Below are 17,281 nucleotides of genomic sequence, written 5' to 3'. Positions count from 1 at the left end.
TCTTAGTTTCACCAGATTGTAGAGAAAAGGAAGAGACGGGCGTGTTCAATAAAAGATGTTATTTATTGATCAGTCTCTTTTCTCATACAAGAGAAATGAATCGGTATTATTGCAATACTTATAGTTAAGTAGAGTGCATACAGTAAAAACAGAATTATAAAATAATACTGTAAAAGCATTGATATGGTTTCTTAGCCATATGATACTTAAAATGGATAAAATAGATACATACATATATACATTGACTAATCGTACTCAACTGGTACTTCTAACTACGCCTACCCCAATGTACCTGACCTAAGCCTAATACGTGGGCGGGAGTAGATAAGTAGCAGTTTAAGTTAAGTTTGCTTTGCCAAGAGTCTGCTTCAAGAATTCTCTGCAAGGGGTTATTCAGTTCAGTACCTGGGATTTAGAAGGCTGGAGGGCTGGTATCTCTATCTCAGGGCTTGATATCCCAGCTGCCTGCAAGGGCGGCTGGAAGCGCCGGAGCTGGATTTCTCGGCAGGAGAAAAGGCAGCGTCTCTCTCTCAGCGCGTCAGAAAGGAGGGGCAGCGTCTGTGGGCTTTGCTGTCAGCTGGGCTCCTCGGCAAGTCTCGCTGCTCCAATCTTGTCACCACCTCGTGTGTTTGCTTAAGGCAATGTCGGTATTATTTATACCTGAAAGGTGCCGAGATTGACGTAAGGATGGACATAAATACGTCAATAAGGATGTCATACGAACTGGTCGTTCGCACATTCTTTACTGAAGTTCTCTGCTAAATCAAAACAATGGCTGCGGGGATTTCCCAGGTCGCTGTAGGTTTGATTTGTTTTGAGAACTCCGTATGCCTATTAGGGGGCTGTAGAAATAGTGCTTGCCTAATGAGATGGCATGCGCTATGACCTAATCAGATAACGGGCTTCTGTGCCGTTGTATGGCTAATCAGATAACGGGTTTTTGTGCAGTTGAATGGCTGCTAGTTAATTAATAACCAGACAAGGGTCAGAAATAGGGGGATCGATACAGTACCCATAGTAAATACATCACACCCACTCCACGTAATCTATGTCCATATTTACAAATCTAGGCATAGTAAGCAAAACTAGTAGTGCATGTGTATACCGAACCACCCCAAAATACAATCAAATGCATTTTGAAAATTGGAAATGCGAAATACACGAAAAGATGAGTATAGTTACTATATGCACTTCAAGCAGTATAATAATGCAAAATCTAATACGCATATTTTGAAATCAGCATGAACGAAATGCGGAAATTACACATGAAATGGCTCTTAATACAGAAGAAAAAATTCGAGACCATCTCATCACAAAATCATAAATACTTGTGAACATGCTAGAGGGTAGCTAATGTCTCTAGAGTAGCTAAAAATAGAAATTTTGTTCTCTAAGAATAGTTTTACTTTAAGCAGAAGATAAGTGTCCCAAAAAAATCGTAAATATTTTTGGAAATGGAAAGAAAAAAAAAAAATGTCCCGCTCTCCGTAAAAACTGGTGAGAAAATTTCTTATTGCTTTATTTTCAAAGTTGAAGGCCAAATTCAGGGTGTAGGGAACGCCGTGTGCTAGTTTGCTAAAAGTCATTCTTTCTGCTCTGGTGAAAACATCATATTGTTGAGACTTTCGAAAAAACTGTCAACTGCTTCTTGCGAAAGTTCCACTAACTCGGAAAAATTAATTAACATGCATTCATGAGCATGATTGCCTTCATTGATGTTTCGATCAGCATAGCTGACAGAAGGTCGTACCTGATCGATGCTGCTTTCATCTTGTACTTCACTACTCTTCAATCGTAGTGGTGAAGTCTCCACAAATGCCGTCATCAGGATTGGTAGCCGCTGGGGACAGTACAATGCATGAGCCGTTACCGGACCCAACAAAGTCTCTGCGTCCATTGGCACATCCGATTGTAGTGTCAGCCACGTGTCCAACACGCATTCTTCGCCGCATAGCAAGCACCTTAATACAGGCATAACACAACTTTGCCACATCGGTCTAAATGAAAGAAACCAAGTCATGTTCAGGTCTCTAAGCCGGGCTATTCCAAGGACTTTAGTTATGCGGTCCCTGTAGCGTATGGCTAGGATCGTTTCTTCCATTGTCGCTGGTGTCTTGTCTGTGACGTGGTTTGCCATAGCGAAGTAACAGGATCAAAAATAGGATGCCTGCCACTAGTCCCAAAAGGAGAGGAAGTCCGCCAAAGATGGAATGGACAAAATCAGGAAAAATACCCAGGATGGCTTTGAATGGGGTTAAAGCTCCCGAAAACACTGTCTTAAATACACTCGAGATTCCACTTGTATCAGAAATATTTAAGATTTCGCTCAGTATTTCTGCGAAATGTATGGGGGAATTGGTTGATAACAGTGAATGAATCTCTGCAGTTGTCCTTGCAACTTGGGGATCATACGTTTCTTTTGATGACGTTAACCGGGTTGGCGTCTGTAGGAGCACAGTCTTCATTCTGCTTAAAGTATCAATTCGAATAGAAGAAATTTTCAAACTGGGCCATAACCTTGCCTCCCTGTCTCGAGCATCGTTTGGGAACAATACTCGTTCACAGCACATGACCTTCGTAGTCACGGTTATGAGAAGGTTTTCCGGGCAGCAGACTGCAACATCTGCGATCTACAATTAGAATGTAACTCCCGTTCGAGAGTCTCCTAAAGAATGGTTCTATTTGTGTTGCAGGTGTGCCTAGCTGGTGACATGAAAGGTTATTTGTAGTCCCTTCACAGGCTCCATGCAAACTAATACCCTGACACAGAAGTGTACCGCTTAGTGACCTTGCACAATTATTGCCACTAAGAAACACATTCTGGCCTTTATTACTAACACGTGTGTGTATAGGGCAAGTTCCATGTTGACTTAATGTACCCTTTACCCAACCTTTCATACTGGCCTGCCTGTATATATTTTTGGCAGTATTGAAACTGGAAAGTTGTTATCGGGATATTAATTATCCCATGTATTATCCATTCAATGACAGGTCGTTCTGATATTGTCAATGGTAATCTCTCAAGTTTTTCAATGCTCAGAATTGTATAGTCAGCACCCTTCTGTGCCAAACTGATTTGTTTATCAGTAAGGTTAAAGATATTAAATAGTGACGTTGTGTTGATTAAATGCCAAGGCACGTAGCCTGAACGCAGATTTTGTAACGTCCAGCCAAGTTGTACAATAGAACGCAATTGGGACTGACCGTGTTGTAACATCAGTAAGTCTTGTGATATTATATCGATTGCTGAAGACACAATACTGTCCAGTGAATATATTCTGGAGAACAGTCATTAACCCATTGTCCACAACAGAAAGTGATTTTTCCAAATTAATACGGTCAATTTCCCGTAGTTTTTCTGCTGTCTCAATTTGAGTTTCTTTCCAAGCTTCATTGTAAGCTGCATATATAGAGGCCGCTATGAAACGTTTTTGACGCTGTTTGCGTGGTCCCATAATGAAATCACGCAAGTCAGCACCCTCTTGAAGTAAAGTTAGGTGTTGCTTAATTTCTGCCAGTGTGGATGTTTGTAGCCATTGAAGGCAGAGCTTGCCCACACTGTAAGTAGTTACTATCCCTGGATGTTGTCTTTGGGAATATCTAGGGTCTGGCCTGGTCAATTTGAACCCCTGTATTTTGTTCAGGAATCTGTCTTGACAGTTATTTGTGTCTGTGGGCCAGATCAACCATTGTTTCCAATCAGGATGTGTTCTGTTTTGGTTTAAAATATGGTTCACGTCTATCTCAACATCTATAGAGCTATTACTGTTCGTTGTTGGCTTTGGAATAGACGGTTTGTTTAAGTCTTTGATTTTGGCTAAGCCAAGACAGGTAGTTTGTTGAATAGTGTCATTCAAAAATATAATTTGTTCTGGGATCATGCAGGCTCTGAACAATGATTCTATACCTTGTACTTGCCAATCTTTTGTACCCCAAACAGTTTTTGCTTCAATGTTATTGTTCCAGAAATCAAAACCAAATGTATTCATTTGCTCAAAAAATGAATCTGAATATATCAATTTCGTGTTTGTAAGCATGGTCTTCATACCTGTCTTATTCGACAATTTGAAATAAAATGTTTCTGCATTACTTGTGTTAAACCCTGAAAAATATGAATATTTATCATAAAATGTTTTTGAACTGCCTTTTGGTGGAGTAGCACAATGTTCCCATTGGTTATAATTTAAAACATTTCTAGGTTGTGCAGATTTATGGAGATAATGGTTACCATAGTGGTTGTAGCAGAACATTTGATCATAATTAGACGAACCCTGCAAATAATCATGTTCTGTAAATTTAGCTGACATTACTAGGTCAGACATCATATCATTAATACTTTCAAAGTCCCAATCATCAGCAAATGTGCTTTATTTTTACAAAGTCACTCAACGAGATCTTAAATTGATGTGGATACTTCAGGATTTCAACCGGGCCATAGATTTCATAATCAGTATTGTCCCATGCTACACCGCCTGGTATAGGATTGGCTGTGAAGTTCACTGAAGAAAGTTCTCTTTTCTTGACGTGTGAAGATGTGTGTGGTTTAAGGACCAAGTTGATTTTCTGGCTTGCTCTGTCCATTTTAGCATATTTTCCCTCAATGAAATGTCCCAAGCATAGTACCATGATGAGCCAAAGTATGAGGACAAATGCACCTAATGTCACCCAAATTTCAATCCATGGAGAAGTCAGATAGGTTCCCTTTAGTTGATGAAAAAGTTCCTTTGCTTTGTCTTTAAAAGTTTTTGTTGATGGCTGTACTTCTGGTTCACTTGGATCTTCAGAAAAATCATCGAAGTTGATGAAGTAGCCGGATGCCGTTCTGTCAATTGTTCCAATTGCTTCTGGATAACTTTTTGCTTTTGGATTTTGCTTTGTTTCATTAGAAAAGTCTGTAGTTACATCATCGTAGGTCGGTGTTTCTTGATGAAAAGCTTTGATTTGGGGTTTAAGAGGTTTAAGTTCCATTGCTTTGTTGCATAGTCCTTGTTGTTTCACTGTAGATTTTTCAAATGTGATCAGTCTTTCAGCTTGAACCTCTGTGGATGTAGCAAACTTTGGTGTTCTGCTACTTCTTGGGAGTCCACTTGGCCTACTATTTATCGGCCACATGATTGTGGTTTAACCAGGTCGATGGATATGACTCGGTTCTCCTTTTTACCAGCAAGGGGCGGTAGTACTACTGATCTTGTCCAGTTGATAGACAAGACAGGAACTGCTTTTCTGTTAGAAGGCCCAAATTCCTTCTTTACCGCGATCTTCTCTCTGACCAGATCCCCGACTTTTGGAATCCAGACAGGCCTTGCTGGGACAGGTGGTTTCTCTTCAGTGGTTGTTGGCTGTTGTTTCAACTTTATGTTGCTCAGGTCTCTTCTTGTTTCATTTAAGTCCTGTAAAATAGCCAAGCGATCTTTGATATCAAAGCATTTTCTTTAACCACTGAAGTCTGACTATCTAAGTCCTGGACTAACATTCTAGTCCCAAACAATAGTTCGTACGGACTGAGACCTCTCAGAGAATTTCTTGGCAGATTATTAAGACTACGTTGGACACTTATTAAATGTTTGACCCACCCAGCTCCCGAACCTAATACCTTTGCTGTTATAGATTGCTTTATGCCTTGGTTTTTTCTTTACACCATCCTGTTTCCCTCAGGAAGGAAGTGAGAAGAGTCCCGCAAAGCAATGTTCATTCTGGCTAGGCACCCCCCATAAGCTGTTTTAGAGCTAAAGGAAAGATTTTGGTCAGAACGTAACATGCTTCTAGCGTATATGCCATTATAGACTCGCAAATCTTTGTATAACAGTTCCGACGTCAGCCGAAAGTTGGGGTCTACATTATAAGGGAAAATAGTCTCTACTTGTTAATATGACGCATTATTCATACTGGGTGTGTTTATGTTGGTAGCCTATTCCTTATTGAGCGAAAAGCCGTGGGAATATACCGTTTCGTTCACCACTGCGATCTCTGTTGCAGTTTGGACAGTTCCTCGCGAATAGGTGTTGGTCCAGACTCATTCCTGGCCACCAGTATGTTGTTTGTAATTCTGCTAGAGAATCTTTAATTGTGCGATGTCTTGGTCCCTCGCCAATATGTGCGTCTACTATTAACAAGACTCTCTTGTCCGTGTTTGGAATTACTCTATCCCCCACTCCAGGGATTCGAGCAAAAGGGACTGAGTTTGCATCGATTATGTATGTATAATTGAGTGGGTAATTGATCGGTAGCGCTGAGCAGTCGCCTTTTGATGACGTTTTTACTGCCAGCACAGTTTCACCGTCAATGTATTTTACTGCACGCTTCTTTGTAGCTACGGAAGCCGATTTAGTTGCTACCGCTGTGGCTGTCTCAGCCAATGAATTCCCTGCAACGTGAACGCCATCACGCTGATGACTCAGTGAATGTATCACGTGAGTTTTTGGTAGTTCTTTCTGTAAAAGAACTATTTGTTCCCAAAGCACTTTTTGCTTTATTGTTGCACCTGTGTCATCTTTGTAACCGTTTTGAATCCATTTCTGTAAATCGTTATTGTATGATTTGACGCAGTAATACGAATCGCACACTATAAGTGTCGGGAATTCGCGATCGGCATTATCTAGCGCCATTTTTAACGCTATTATTTCAGTTTGTTGTTCTGAATTATTTTCCACTGAGTGTGTTTTTGTAAATAGAGGTCTCAATTTACCTCCGCGCCACACGTCTTTTACAATTTCGCATGTGGCGTTGTAAGCCAGCTCTCCCCAAACTGAGGGTTGAGCATGACCGTCTGTATATATTACACAGGCGTACTGTCGTAAAGGCAGAATGTCGATTGGCAGAGGGTATTCTCTCTCATATTCTAGATATTTTAATTCTTTCATTTCCGGGTCAAAATAGTATTTTACTTTTTCTGTAGCAACAGAATTTACCCATTGTATCCATTCTGGATTCAGTGCCGTTGTCGGTAAATTACATGGTGTTGTTAATGCCTGTAGGAAGGTGGCTACCTGACTATGGTTACCCCAGATTTTTTGCCTGTGTTTAGCTGGTTTTTTGACTTAGTTGACCTGGTTCCCTGCTAATCAGGGCCCCAGGCCATCTGCTCTCTCTGTAAAATGGATTCCATGTACCCTAGGTACATACCACAATTGGAAATGGACTCCTTGTCAGCCCCTGTATAATGCACTATAGGTGCCCAGGGCATAGGGGCCACCAAGGCCTACCAGGGGCTGCAGCATATCTTTTGCCACCCCTGGCTGGTTCTTAAATTGACACAACTGGCTGATCACTCAGCTGGGGTAATGTGGTGTAATCACCCCTTACTTAGATATAGTATACCTATATCTAAACCTATATCTGGACACATATAAACCTGTGAGCCACTCCTATGGAAGGCCTCATCAATCCTGGAGGCAGAGTGCGTGGTTTAATGTGAGATGGAGCTCTAGCATGAGCTGAGCCTGTCTGCAGCTGTCGGGAACAACTCCCTAAGCTGTTTGAGGATAATGCCATACCATATACTCTTAAGTGCCTTATAATCCTCGCGGTTATATAGCAACTCTGGTTTGGCTTTATCAAAACATGTCGTGTAAGGTGTCATACGATTTGGAATACTATCCCCTCGCCAGTTCTGGCGACGGGGATAGCATTCCACCCCTCTAGAGGGGTAAGACATGTTCCTTTGCTTTAATGCGGTTAATTTCAAAAAGGGCCTTAGATCCACAAAATGGATGCCTCTGCCACAGACAAGAGTCTGGACCCCTGCAGCTGACCGAAACTCAGCCAAATGGGGCCTGGACAAAGGGTTTCCTGCCACAGGAGGGTGTCACCACCCTCCAGACAGGAGATAGTGGATTGTAGCAGGGAGGTCTGAAAGAAACCAGACACTGCCTGGGGCGCACAAGGCTGCCCCTTGCATAATCCGGCCAAACCGGTTCTGGGGCACTCCAGCCCTCGTGCCAGGGCGGCCTGGATCAAAGGAAAGGGGTGTATCCACCCCCTTCCTGGGTCCCACCCATAGGGGGGGACCTAGCAGGTAATCACGCCCCCCAGATTCGAATAAGAGTGGGAGCAGTGCCAATGCACATCAGATTTCCTGGAAGAAACATTAGAAACGAAACTCTGGACCCTTGGACCTCCATCTCAACGTGGAAGCCCGAAGAATCTCCCTTGTGGTCAAGGAGTGACCACCCTGCAGCAGCAGGCACCATCCAGCCCTCGACGTCTACTTGGTTGCAGTTCCCGCCGGAACTCGAGCGACTGAGACCGACGAGATCAAGCTTGCCTGCCTTCCAACAGCCCGATCCACAGTCCCTGCAGAGCTGAGACCCGTGGAGGCGACCGGAAGCGTGGGGCACGCCATCTTGAATTGACCACGAGACGCTGACCGTGCAGCCCACGAGTGACCCTCGAAGCTGTGCACCGGGGTTTGAGAAGCCCCAACCCTGAGCCACTCTTGCACCGAAGCTCACCCCTCTACACTCATCGAGTGCTGCGTGGGGCCCTTCTGCTACTTTTGGCTCAACGCGTTGGCCCGGTCACTTGCCAGCCGGCTAGTGGCCCCTGTACCAACGAAAACTTGAAACCGACTTGTGAATCTGGTTGCTCCAGATCTGCACCAGCTCCCCTGAAAAGGAGCCCCCACTCTGACCTTCCTGGTTCGAGTGAGAAGCAATCTCCCGGTTCCGCGTGGATTGCTTTTGCCAAGTGTTGTTTGCTCCAATCTTGAAGCCGACAGCGCCGACGGTGAGAGCCTGCGTGGGACAGATCGTGACCTGCTCCTGGACGTCGTAGATGCCCCAGAGCCCACGTGACAGTGGAGAGAAGCACCGCGACAGCGACCTGATTCCGCCCGACATTGCCTGGTTCCGTCCTGGTTCCACCCTGGTCACTGCTGAGTGACCCAGACTCTGTCCCCTCTGCTTTCAGGTACTTTTCGACTCGAGTCCACCCTTGGACTCCACCGGACACTTCTCTTTCACCCCGCCTGCAGCCCTTTCAGCTTCAAGCACCAAGAGCCTGCGTGACGAAACCCGACTCAACTTCGACCCTGTGCACCCGCTTCCTGTGGGTGAGGTAACTTTGCTCCGCCGGTGTTCCCACACTGGTGCACACCTCTAGGGTCTGTCTTAAGTTTTGTTCCTCTAGGTTCAGCGGAAGTGTCCTTAAACTTTAACTTTGTCATTTTTACGCACCATTGGTTAACATTGGTGCATGCGTGCGCTTTCCGCACTGCTCCCGAATCCCGTGGGCCTCTCCCGACTTCAGCACTGCTTGTCCTGACTGCTCCCAGCGATTCCCTAGGCCCTAGGCCTAACCACTGTTCGATTGGTATCTCTTATACCACTTGTTTAGTATATGGTTTGAGTGGCCACCCGCCCTCATCCATAATTGTGCAACTTGTATGTTTAAACTGTGCTTTTGATTTAACGCTTGTGCCCCTTTATTCATAAAGAATACTGGGGATTGTTTTTAGTAATAAACACATATATTTTTATAATATATACTTGTGTGGTGTCCTTTCATTTGATATTACAGGATTGTATGTGGTAAAACAGCTCGCTTAACACGACCTCTTAAGTTAAGCCTTTAGGCTGCTTAGTCCATGCTACCCCTAGGATAGCTTGTCTAACAAGGTTGACTTACAACCTGACACCATAAGGGATTGTTTGGTCTGATAATAGGTGGTTCCAGAATTGGAAACATCACCTATCAGGCCAACTTCTCACAATGCCTCAAAAGCTGATTCTGCTGTTCTGACTGTAACCTGTCTACCGTCGGCTTGGTATTTTTCTTTTGCTACAGCTGTTTGAACCGCATGAACAATGTTTTCCTTAATGCTGAACCTTTTTTCAGCTTCTGTGTACAAATGTGATTTGTATGCAATTGGTACCTTCTCTCCCTCATTAGAGGTTAGGTACGTGAATCCGCATCTTCCTGGGATGACTCGAATCACAAGGTTGCGTGTGTTATCACGTGTTTGTAATTTTGTTTTAACTAACATATCTGTAAAGATCTCAAAATTTCTGTGTGTTTTTGAGTCCAATTGATTCTTTTAAAATCTGGCTTTATAAGATCATAGAGAGGTTTAACTCTCTCTGCATAATTTATAATGTAAGTTCTTCCGAAATTTAGGAAACCTAGAATTGATTGTAAGTTTTTTAGTGTTCTAGGTGCTTGTATTACAGCACATTTCTCAAGGAAATTGTCAGCCAGGCTTTTGCCTTCACTTGATAGTTCATATCCTAAAAACAGGACAGTTAGATGGGCAATTCTTGACTTTTTAAAGTTGAATTTGTAACCCTCTGCTGCGAACCCAAGTATTATGGTGTTCACTCTCTTCAAGTGAGTATCCAAGTCATCATCTGTTAGATAGATGTCATCGACATAAGATAATGCCTCATCATCATATATTTGTAGTAACTCTGTTACTCTTGCTGAAAATAATCCTGGGCTGTTCTTGAACCCCTGGGGCAAACGACAAATTTTTTTGCGTGCCATTTATTGAGAACGCGGTCAAATATCTGCTCTCTGGTGCTATATTTTGACAGAAGAATCCATTAGAGATGTCTAATGTTGTTTTGTATTTTTTGCGCACTATGTTATTCATTAGTGCAGCACTATGCGAGTTTTGTACTGCAAAGGTTTTGCAACATGAGTTAAGGTGTCTGTAGTCCAAAACAAGACGATATGAATTATCTGGTTTGGAGACAGGAAACAAAGGATTATTCATTTGTGAGGTGCAAGTTTCAATCACCCCCTGGTATTCAAGTTGATCTAGGATCTCTTTTACCCGTTTTTAGGTTTCGTAACCTGGCGAGGGGCGAAGCCACTCCCAGATCGAAATCTGTTGTTTCTAATAGTGAGGTTAGGACAGCCTCTGTTTCCAATTGGCTAGCTCCATAAATGGAGGCTAGCCATTGGGAGGCAGAGGCTGTCAATCGCGTTTTCTCTCGAAAACGCGATTCGGGGGCGTTTCTGGTGCTTTTTTTAAGCCCCGCCCCTTTGTCCCGGGCCGCGCTGCCATTGGCTGCCGGCCCGGGACACCCCCGTGACGTCATTCCCGGGCCGCGCTGTGATTGGCTGCCGGCCCGTGACGTCAGCCAATCACAGCGCGGCCCGGGACCTGACTTGTTTTGTATAGGCAGCGTTCTCACCAGGATCGTGCGAAATCGTTGCATGTTTATATTTTACTAGTGAAGCTTTTAAGCGTCTGTATTTTTTGAAGGCGTGTAATGAGCAATTGAGCATCTAGAGGTGATAGTGTGTGGTTGTTTTGTGTTATTCGCCAGAGGAGCGACTTGTTTTTATCCAATTGTGTGGTGAAGTCCTGGCAGTGCTCGAGTGATTATGGGCAGTTGTGTTCACGTATTGACTTTTTTCTCAATGAGGAAGACTCGCTGGGCCAAGAGGAGGGGGGGATATTTTACCACATGAAGTGACAGCCCCTACCCTATTCAATCAGCCTTCCCCTTCCTGCAAGCTGAACGCTTCCAAGCGTGCTCAAGTTCTCACGAGCTACTTCTCACTGCAGCACAACTCTTGTGGTTGTATGTTTACATGTGTTGCGCCCAATATACGCATCAGCAGCAAATGCGACGGGAGGGCAGCGTGCAGCTGGAGGAGGCGGGGCTTCAATTCCCCCGGGGACACCCGGGACTTTCTTCTCCAGGGGTCTGTATTCTTTCACTTTCAGCCGCTGTTTGTAGGACGCGGCTCGCCCGTGCATGGAGCCCAGACGGGCGGGCAGCAGCGCCCACCCTCTGCAGGCACAGTGAAGACTGCCCAGGGACCCGGATGAACTGCGCCTGGAGCCCGTGCGGGGCTGGGAGATGCCGAGCGCCATGGTATCTGAGGCTGCGATGGGGGGCAGTGTGGGGAGACAGCCGCGAGGGGAGAGCCAGGGCTCTCGTGGCAGGGCGGCTGGACACCCCCGGAAGAGAGCAGGTAAGAGGAGTCTGGACTCCAGCCACAGGAGTCGTGTGTGGGGAATCGTTTAGAATAAGTGCTGTTCTGAGACCCACCGCACACATCTCGAGGGGAGCAGAGATCCGTCTGTACGGCGGGACTGGAGAGGAGATGAAACCACACGCACAACCCCCGTCATAAATGCAACTGTGATCTAATAATGGAGCGGGGAGGTGCGCGGAGACCAAGGGATAGCACAGGGCCCCCAAAATGTCCACCAAGGAGTGACTGGAGATAATGGCCCGACAGGGATTAAATTGAGGGAGGGCAGGGGTGCAGATGGCGAAGATTCCCCACAAACTGTGATGGGCATGGGAACTTGTTCATGGATGTTAGCGGGGACATACATTGGTGTTGTGCATGCATCCATCCTCTGTGGAGCGGAAAGTGGGCAAAGGACCCATTATTTTTAGAAAACAATAGCGGTACCTGGTAGTGACGGAGTTTGCCCACCGTGTCACGGGAGTTTGAGCAATGCTCGCCCCTCACCCAACCCCCGCCCGGGCTGGTGCTGGAATGCAAATCCCCGCTGCCATGGGCTGCCTGCCTGTCTGAGAATGGATGCTGCCGGCTTCAGCGCCAGCATCCCAGGGGAGCACACACTGCAGGGATGCCCGGCTTCTCTGGCCTGCTCCCACGGAGGAGACCCGGGATGGGCTGCTCCCACAGGTCGGCAATAAACACTCTTACAATGTGTGTAGCAACCACACTGCTTATAAAGGAAATTCGAGCTAAGTTTTAGATATTTTCATTACAACAATATCACGGGTATTTCTGTCAGCTATCTATTCAGTGCATGAGAAACGTTAATGTGATGACATTTATATGGACACTGCAGTATTCTGACAACTGTGCAGGAATACTGATGAGCAAATATCTATCTAGTCTCACAGATCAGTGGTGATCACCCTTCCTAAAAAGAAAATCCTCGGTGTCAATACCTTCATTCATTTAAACCAACTCCTTGCTGGCACTCTCACACGAAAATGGGTCATGTGTTTGGGAGTTTCTGACTTTCCAGGACCATCTAGGTGCACCTCTTTAGACCAGAGAAGCAGGACTCTGAAAGTCCACTGCTAGCGACTGACACTGAGACATCTTGATCATTATAGGATGTCCATTTTGTGTGAATACAAAGAAGGTACTTGTATGTCAACTTTGTGGTGTTTTACCACATCTTTCTTACTTCTAACCATGGACTACGATTTATTATCGGACATCAAGCAGTCAATGTTTGCACATGTATGTAACCTGCTGACAGAAGTGATCATCCACCAGAACAGTGTAGCTTTCTTGAATTGGGCTTGCTATTATTATTTTTGGGTGGGAGATGTAACTTGATTTTACTCCATTTGTCACACGCTTACTGCCCTGTAAAATTTCCATGTTTTATTTCATTTTTTTCTGTTTCTACTGTGAGAAAACGTCTTGCCATTTACGTTTTGGCCAGCAGGGAAAACGCGGATTGTTTTGACCTGGCCATGTTCCATCCACCAGTATCCTAATGAGCTAAATTGTAGACTTAGGAGGTATGGTGTTTTTTGTTGTGTGTGTGCGTGTGTGTGGGGGGGGGGGGTTCTGTTGAAATATAATATATTTTCGGATTGCCAGGCAAAAAAGGCAAGTATACATTTATTCAGGCTTTTTTTTTAAAGAAACTAGTTTAATGCCGACTGACTTTGTCTGAAGAAATGTTAATATTAGCCAATCAAAGTAGTTCTCCCTCTTGCTGTTTGTATTCGGGCATGAATTGCCTAATGCCCAGTATTTCTGCTGCTGTTCTGGTCATTTTAGGAAATTGCACATATATGTGTGTGGGGAGCTCTGTGTGTGGGGGGATTAAGCTAATGGCAATGTAATGACAGTGCCATTTATTTATCTGTTTTCAAAAGCAAGACATAAATAACAAGCATTTACAATGCAACGGTTTCGCCTTTGGAAAAGTTAGAGCTATTGACAATGTAAAGGACAATGCCATTTATTTATCTGTTTTCAAAACCAACACATAAATACAAATTTTTTCATTTACAATGCCAATAGCTCAAACATTTCCAAAGGCGAAACCGTTGCATTGTAAATGCTTGTTTAGCTTCTTGCTTAATTGGGTACTGCCTCTGTGCAGTAGGTTGTGATTTTAACTGGATTTTGTGAGGAGGTGAGTCCTCATCCCATCCCACATGGTTTTTATATAATGCAGGAGCTTGGGCTACTGCCCACTTTCTTGCAAGTGTATATTTTTTATGAATTGGAATATGATTTGAGAAGGCAGGCATAATTATTTCTTCGCCATGATGGCATTCCCTGACAAACTCTGGTGGCCAGTCTCTTTCAGCTAGAAGGATGTCATAGCCCTTGGAGAGATTATCCCAAAAGAGACCCCTTATTTTCCTAGTCTTATCCCCCTCTATACGCAATGTTATTTCATATATTTTATGAGGTTTGCTAACTCTGGTGTCTGCAGTTTCCACCTGAATGTATTCATTCGTGTCCACTGTCTCCAGATGATTCATAAGGATCTTGCGAGCTATGCTCACTTCTGCTGCGCTGTCTAGCATTGTCTGAGCCCATTCTCCGTTTTTCAGCTTTGTCCTCAGTATTCTCGGCATGGTTGATTACTTTAATACTGGCTACCTTCTTTTTTGGAAACTGTAATTTTTTATTTTGATGAGCAGGTTCCTTGTCTTTGGACTTGACGTGCTCTTCCCTGTGTTCTGACCGTCCTCTTCTTTCCGATTTCTGTGAGGAAGTCTGAAAAGATCGAGAGGGACGTGTATCAATATCTTTATCTATCAGGTTTTTTTATATTATCCCTATTTCTAAGGTTGTATTTTTTCTCAGAGGGCTCCCTCTGGGGAGACTTGTGTCCTTGGTCCGGAGATCTTTCACTCCGCCGAGGAGACCTTCCTCTGGACTGGAATCTTTTTTTCTTTGGGAGTGGATTGTTTATTTCCATCACAGATCTTCTTTGAAGTGTTTAGATTATTTTTAATAAATACCTTTTCAGGATTTTCTATTAGTTGGGGTTTCACTGGTTTCCCACCCAAACTATCTCTTCCTAGTTCTTCATAGGATTTTTCTATGATTCTGGCAAGTTCAAATGGTTGGTCTACTATATCTGTTTCTTTCAACCTCTGGCGGATCGCCACATTTGCTGCTTCTCCCTTTATATTGGCTAATAATATTGCCGAAACCTGCTTGAAGTCTTTTAGTAGTTTCATACCAAGAGTTAAAGCAGGTTCTGGACCGTATTCATCTTGAATTTGTTTTAGCACAGCTGGTATTACTGACATGGATTGGACACCATGTGTTTTTGTGTAAATGGAAGCAAAGACTGTACCCCAAGTGTCACAGTCCTCCACATGTGGTGCGATTCCCATTGGAAGACAGATAGTCAGAATTCTGTGTTTCTCAACAGAGGTGGTATCAGGGAACACTGCTTCTATTTGAGTGATTTTTTGTGCTAACCAGAATGGAATTTGTTCCCGTTTGGCGGGTACTTTACCTAGACAGGACTGTATGTTCTGTGGTGTAATTTTATTTGTGTTCCCCTGATGAGGGATCAGCTGTGGAATTTTAATCGATGGTTGGACTGTTTGAAGTCCGCATTACATATTGGACTAATTGTCTATGTATTTTAATTAATTGTTTTAGCTGTGCTAAAAGATCTGGTGCAGGCATTTCTTCAATGTCTGGATGTGGTGTGTATCCGGCTAGGACCGGCCACGTTGCTCCTGGTCTACCTAGTGGACCGAGTCTGGTGATGTGATTATTATGTTTTAGGGCGCCATTAAACCAGAGCAGGTGCTCTTGGTATTTGAGTGGTATTTCCACCTCCTCGAAAGGAGTGTACTCATTAGGAGGTTCCTCTATTTTGTAATAGTGGAAGTCCTTTGTTACAGCGTTTGCTGCTGGAAAGTTTATCCATGAATAGAATACCTCTGTCTGCCGATATTCGTGTGCCTCAATTACGAATATGACTGTACCACCTCTCGGTGTCAGCCCATTTTCTATAAGTTTTAAAGTTATAGATTTTCTTATGTTGACCGGGATGAGTATTGCATCCGGGTCTTGCTGTCGGAGACTATTGCCATCCGCTAGGAGTTGAGCTGCTATTCTAGCTGTCTCCATTTCTTCTTCAATTTCTGACATTCTACTGTCAAGAAGGTTATTTTGTTTATTTGCAGATCAGGTTTCTATGGAAACAAAGATTAGATGCACAATATTTTGGAACAGTGTATCCTTCAACGTTGAATAAACCAAGAACCATACATAGGAGTCTCCTCCTACGAAGTTTGGCGGATATAACCTTTCACCCACTCCAGACGTCTTTGGAGTATTATGGGGAAAAAGGGGTCTGTGTGAAAAAGCACGACTGAGGTACTCTAATGTCTTACGTTAGATTTATCGCCTATCCAAACCGTTGGGCGCCATGTAGTGTAGTTCCTATTATCCCAATAGGCTCTGCGCATTGGAATAATATCTTCAATAGTATAGACGTAGGACAGAGGTTAACTAGGTCTTCTACTGACGATATTAGACTTAAAGTTTAGTGTTTGCCAGCTAGCTCAGAGTTCACTAGAAACTTTCTCGAATAGACAAGGAGGAGTTTAACCTCCCTGGATAGACAAGAAGGGATGTAGTTTCTGACAACCATAGAACATGACAACTTTGCTCTCCCCTAATCAAGAGTGTATCTCTAGAGTCGTGTGAAAACAAAAGACAACTTATTTTACTCAGTCACTTCAGTGCATTCTTAGTTTCACCAGATTGTAGAGAAAAGGAAGAGACAGGCGTGTTCAATAAAAGATGTTATTTATTGATCAGTCTCTTTTCTCATACAAGAGAAATGAATCGCTATTATTGCAATACTTATTGTTAAGTAGAGTGCATACAGTAAAAACAATTATAAAATAATACTGTAAAAGCATTGATATGGTTTCTTAGCCATATGATACTTAAAATGGATAAAATAGATACATACATATATACATTGACTAATAGTACTTAACTGGTGCTTCTAACTACGCCTACCCCAATGTACCTGACCTAAGCCTAATACGTGGGCGGGAGTAGATAAGTAGCAGTTTAAGTTAAGTTTGCTTTGCCAAGAGTCTGCTTCAAGAATTCTCTGCAAGGGGTTATTCAGTTCAGTACCTGGGATTTAGAAGGCTGGAGGGCTGGTATCTCTATCTCAGGGCTTGATATCCCAGCTGCCTGCAAGGGCGGCTGGAAGCGCCGGAGCTGGATTTCTCGGCAGGAGAAAAGGCAGCGTCTCTCTCTCAGCGCGTCAGAAAGGAGGGGCAGCGTCTGTGGGCTTCGCTGTCAGCTGGGCTCC

At 43.9% G+C, this 17,281-nt stretch overlaps 1 protein-coding gene across 2 annotated transcripts in view; it reads left to right on the top strand.

Annotated features, from left to right (window-relative positions):
• Positions 1 to 17,281, top strand: part of TUBGCP3 (tubulin gamma complex component 3) — a 392,150-nt gene that overhangs the window by 276,618 nt on the left and 98,251 nt on the right. The window lies entirely within an intron of this gene.

Source organism: Lissotriton helveticus, chromosome 8, assembly GCF_964261635.1.
Source record: "Lissotriton helveticus chromosome 8, aLisHel1.1, whole genome shotgun sequence".
Taxonomy (NCBI): domain Eukaryota; kingdom Metazoa; phylum Chordata; class Amphibia; order Caudata; family Salamandridae; genus Lissotriton; species Lissotriton helveticus.
Note: the sequence above shows the minus strand (reverse complement) of the source record. Positions and strands in the feature narration are given on the sequence as shown.